Source organism: Stegastes partitus, unplaced genomic scaffold (genome assembly GCF_000690725.1).
Source record: "Stegastes partitus isolate 25-593 unplaced genomic scaffold, Stegastes_partitus-1.0.2 Scaffold948, whole genome shotgun sequence".
Taxonomy (NCBI): domain Eukaryota; kingdom Metazoa; phylum Chordata; class Actinopteri; family Pomacentridae; genus Stegastes; species Stegastes partitus.
The window spans coordinates 190,372-196,504 of NW_007578679.1; positions in this window are offsets into that span (position 1 = coordinate 190,372).

Genomic DNA, 6,133 nt, shown 5'->3' on the forward strand with positions numbered 1-6,133 from the left:
TCACAGGGCTACACTTAAGAGACAGACAACCAAGCACACTCACATTCACACCTATGTACAATTTAGAATCACCAATTAACCTCAACATGTTTTTGGACTGTGTGGGACGAAGCCGGAGAACCCGGACAGAACCCACGCTGCACGGGGAGAACATGCAAACTCCACGCAGAAAGATCCTGGGTGTCCTCACCGGGATGCAAACCGGCAACGGTGCTTAGCACAGAGCCGCCTTGCAGCCCTTCTTTAAAACAGCTTCAGCCAAATATGGTTGTAATGTTATTTATTGATGGACTTTATTTTGCTATAAGTTTGCAATATTAAGTGTGCCATACCTTACAACCACAGTTGCAGGTTTGTGTGCAGACAATTAAAGGTTTTACAAAAATACTGGATATTAACTAAATATGCGCATTAGAAGATCGCAGACACAGTAAAGCTGGGGTAGGCAGTATAGTTTCAGCGACGCCGGACAAAATTTGCGAGAAAACTAGATTGTTTTCAGGCTTTAGAAAACCAAACCCCTGACAGGAGACTTCAGCCAATCAGAGTAGTTTCCACCCAGAGCAGGTAAGACAGTGTAAAGAACATCAAAGTGTGCGGTGAGAGTAAGACGTGGAACCTGCAACAGGTTAGATGGAGTACTTTCTCTTAGGAGAAGGCCTTCAAATCTTTTGTGAAGCCCCAAATTAATGTTGACTTTCAGCGTAAATATGGTTGTATGTCTGGGGGAAGGGGCTTAGAACAGAGTGGGGAGAGGGAAGAGCTGCAGGGGAAGGATGGTTTTTTGTGTGTGTGCCCTTTCCAGATTTCTTCCTGTTGCATCATTAACTTTACAGACGACAAGTTTACATCAGCCTGAGTGTTTTTATGCTCAATTATTACTGTTTTTACACTATACTGTATTACAAAGAGTTTTATCAATTGTACAGCTGTTGATATTGTGTAGCCAGTATTGCCAGCCTCATTTTTATTGCTTGACTATATTTCAGCTTTCTTATTTCTATTTTTTCTAAACCATCAGACTCATATCTTACTGCTATTTTATGAGGTACTGCATTTATTTTCATATTATTGTCATTTTCCAACTCAGTATCTTCCAATAAATTTCAAATAGTGCCACAATAACAGGTCAATATTAGACTTCACACATAGGAGGTAAAAAATACGACTATTAGGCACTAATACTGTTTATTAGAATGATGTACAATAGTAATTTTAAGCACAGATAAAAACATTTAACTGCAGGTAAGTGTACATTTATAGTAATAAAAGGGGAAAAATGCCACCTCTGAAATGATTCTGTTCGGTGCAAAGTGTAGAAAATAACAAGCCAGTGTGCAAACGAACCTTCACACATCTAAAAGGAAAAAAAAAAAAAAAAAAGTCTGAACCCACAGACCCCTTTCTTAAAGGTAAACATTTATTACTTCAGGGGTTCCTGATGGGTTGAGAGGCAGTCACTTCACCAGGCTGTAAATGTCATCGTCTCTTTGACACATTAGTGACAAATGAGTCAAGGCTCCAGTGGCAACAGAGATGCTTTGACCTTCCCTTCTCTGGTCTAGGCAACTAGCTGGCTAAAATCATGAGCGGCGCTCCATCGAGTTCTGACAGGAGTAAGGAAATATTTTAAGTATAAAACCAGGTTATTCACTCGGAAAATGGCCAACATGACAAAGAGGACAGCATGCACAGAAAGCAGATTTGTTATTTAAAATCTTGTGCCTATGTAAATATAGACACAAAAATAAATATACACACAAAAATAAATATAGACATCAAAAGTATAAATCTTAAGTACTCCACATTTTTTGTCACTACAAATGTTTGACTGAAAGCTGTGTTAAAAACTGCACAGAGCAGGTGGAGTGTTTTCTGCAAAACAAGCCTCGTGTTTTAATATATTTAAATGTACATTAATAATGGCAGGTGGGATGTTAAATGAGTTCTGTGCAAAACATCACTTTATCAACGCCTGATGTGTAGAATTTAAAGATTTCTGATTTTTGGACTCAATATTTGTGCAAAAAGTTACTGTCATTGTGTAATTCTACTTTAAAATCCACAGTCAGAAACGTTGTCTCAGTGCTCCAAAACGCAGTGTAACTGAATTAAAAGTCAGCCAGACAAGATTTAAGCAAAGCAACACAAAAAGCTTGACGCAGTTGTGAACCTCAGACGAGTAGATTGCTTGTAAAAATTTACAACTACGTGATAATTCAGATGCAGAAAGTTCAGATAGTACACAAAAACACAATTTCCTTCCTTTTCCTCATTAAGGACCTTATATCCCTCTATTACATATTGATGCCTGTTTTTATGAGGAACCACATAAAACTAACTTAGGTCGGTCCTGCCTACCCATTCCAAAAAGAGCACAATAATCTCTGAGGGTTTTTTTGTTTTTTTTTTCTGGGGTGTGTGTGCGTCTGTGTCTGTGTGTGTCTTGGACTAACATTAGGTTGCCTTCTGGAAGTTTTGACCTGGGCCAGACAGCAAGGCTTCAGAACTGGCAACTGTCTCTCCACACCATTAATCAGGCACACAGAGGACTGTCTTCCATCCAGATGGGGAGCCTCTCTACAACCAGAGAAAAATAAGCAGGCTAATTAATTCTTATTGTTATAGACGGAGGCAGATTAGATGGAGAGAAATTGAGAGGGGAAAAAGAAGAGAGAGTGGTGAATAAGTCACCTTTAACAAAGGCCTGGATTCACAATGTATCCTCCCTACATGGTCATTGTTTCTACTGCAAAATATATTTATAATTTGAAATGCTGTGTGACTGAAAGGGGAGGACAGAGGGACATCACAGCTAAAGGTTAATGAATGATAACGAGCTCGGAGCACTCTGGGACACAGTGTGGCAGTGATTAGACGGGCCCAATAGGACACAATCAAACTTTGAGTCCACTTTGCAAGCAGGAGTGAGATAAAAGAAGAATATTTCCCACAGGTTATATTTCGACATAGCTACTCCGAGCACCTCGCTACACACTGATACTTGAAGATAAAAGTGGCAGACGACTACACTGTAGGGTCTGTGGCGGGGATATTTGCAGGCTTTTTACATATTGTAGATTTATTTTTTGATGTGATCACTGGGTAAATACAGAAAATTCTTATAACTTGACAACTTCATCGTTATCACATTTGGATTGAAGGCACAAATTGGCATGTGTACATCTTACATTTTAACACTGATGTTCATGAATGTGCGTCATCCCTATCAATAATAAACAAGTATTACATTTAATCTATTGAAGCTACAATAGGTGCAAACACCTAGAATTGTGAACCGCGATATCGTGTCTAAGGTTGGCAACACTAGTATGAAAATAAATATCTAGAGAGCATCATAGGAGGTTTCATTTAGCAAATCAAAAATTACAACTGAACTGAACTGCTTTAGAAAAACATACACCAGATGAATTGTTTTTGGTTGTTAAAATGTTTTGATCAATTCTCACATTCTGTCTTGTGGGTAAAGCTAATTATGGACAAGGATGCACAATAATCTCCTCTTGCTAGCTGTGTGATTGTAATTTACTTGTACTGATATCTCACTGTCCTGATGTTTTGAACAATATAATTTGTTCACTGTATTTGTAATATCCTCTTTTTTGATTAAACAGTTACAAAACTCAGTTCACTTTGTATTCCTGGGAACAGCTCAGTAGTTTACATGTGCAGTCGTGCTAAACAAGTCTCCAGAAACTGAAGTGTGCTGGACACTTAATTCATTATTAATAACTGTATTTGATATTTGGAAGGTCATGTTTGGCATCTGCAGGTCTAAGATTAATCTAAGCGAATGCAAACATCTGCATATTAGCTAATATTAGTAAAGCTGAGGTAGGCAAGTGAAATGTCTGGGGTTACACTATTTTACATGAGAGTCAAACTGAAAGTAGTGTGGAACGCACAAAACGCTGGTTTGTTGCAGTTTGCCTCATGAGTTCATGTTTTAATATAACTACAGCTGCTGAGAAATGAATGCATGCTGGTAAATAATCATTTTTAAGTAAATAAAAGCTTCACTCGACCCAACAAACTTTATCTGCCGAAAATACTGTGGTCACGTATTAAATATTGTGATAATCCCACTGTGTAGAATGAGAATAGATTATAAAGCATGTCTGTGTTCTTTCTTCTCCATGGCAATGATTGGCAAGATTGACAGCTAATGTAGGTTTCAGCACATTCTAATTCCTCAGTTTTGCCAGACAAACTGGTTGATAAGTGGAAATGTATTATCAAATCAGTGCAGAGCATTCAGGTCATGTGACACAAGATAGCAGCTGAAGAAGACGTAGTGTTTGGAAGCGAATTGAAGTGTAATTTTGGCCCAAAGTCATCTGTAAAGATGGATAATCTGGACAAAACGGCAGAGGCTGTAGTGTCATGTCCTTCAGGGCATTAAAAGAAGAGGAAGTCTGAAATGTGTTCATGTAACGTGTCAAAGTGGTGATGGATATGTACCCTTTATTGTTTCTAGGCACGATGTAGCCAGACTTTGTCAGGTGTCTGCTTTTCCCTACAATGGATAAATAAAACAGGTTGTCACACTGTTGTCTTGGACGACAGCCAGTTAACATCCAGGAGACCTGAGGCGGGCAATCTAGCCAAACAGAAAGCAAGCAATCCGATGTGTGATGGTCAAGTGCTTTGTTCTGAAGAAAAAAAGGAGGAAACGCTGTCATTTAAGAGCTTTTTTTGAGTCTTGAATGTTGCTTCACGTCCATGTTATGATGTTTTGAAGGGTGGGAGACATTCAAACCAGCTGTTGTCCTGAGGATAAACTGCGTTAATGAAGCATGAAGGCTGATGCCCTAAAACTGCTCTGTGAACCTGGAGTTAATCATCCAGTCTGCAGCAGAGCTGTCGCGATTAGTCAACGTAATCGCTGAAAATGTGTCCACGTCAATATTCTTAATCCACGCATCACCTTTTAATTTTTTTTCTAAAGGGGTTTAATTCTTTCTAACAAATGTTGGTCATCACTGTGAAATTGTTGCATCATGCAGTCATTTCTGGCACCAGCCACTGGTCGGGTGCACTCTTCACTCTACAGTTTTAGACTATGACAGCGACAGCAGCATCTGACTTAGTTGCTGTTCAACTCCATTCAGGTAAAAGTTTCTAAAGACCCAATGCCTCAAAAGTAACAAACAGGTACACTGTGCAAAGTTTCAATGGTGTACCACAGCAGCAGTAGCACAAAGCAAGAGTACCTGAAGGGAAAACACACAGGCGCTGTTCTGGAAGATGAACGACTGTCAGTAAGGTGAGCTTTTTATCATCTGTTGTCCTGCTAGCTGTTAAATACACTTGTAAAGGCATCTGTCCCCTACCTTAAAAAAAAAAAAAAGAGTATTAGAGAAAATGTTTAGGCTTCTGAACTTCCCCAAGGGGAAGAAGAAAGTATCCACATATCCATCCATCTATAGTTTGGTTCTATTCTACTTTAATAGACGGGGCCTGTGCATGTGTCCATGTGCGTTGGGCTTGTTGGGACAAGCACTCTCACCTTGGTTTACATTTTGTTTGGTAACATGGCATACATTTTGTCAAAATAAAAAGCACTTAAATTATATCGTCCAACAGTCGATGGATTAATCTACAGAAAACTAGCCCTTAATGGCAGCGCTTGTCTGCAGCTTTTGTAAGGATGCCGTAGCTGAAGAGGAACATCACCATGTCGGCGGGTTGGACTTGCAGAAAAGCTGTGACAAGTAAAAACAACTGTCTGCTTGTTCCAAACGGTGCCAAAACATGTTTAGTGTCACACCGAGTTCAATAAAACTTAGTTCTGCTGAATCCCAAAGAACACTGAGACACTGGAGTACATAATACCAACAACTATGAAACACTTAATACTATGAAATACAGAAAAGTGTAAAATAGGAACTACTGTCAAATGTGAATAATGTGAAAGACTCCATATTATGCTTCTTTTGTGTATTACAGCTTTTTGTGTATGTTAAAGGTCTGGAAACTTATAAAGCCCAAAGTCCACACAAAATGGTTTCATTCTCTCTAGGGATATTTTTGTCGATATTGGCGTAAAAATGTAATATCTGTCAGTATCGTTATTGTTTGTTGTAAAATAATGCCTGGATTTCGCCGGCAT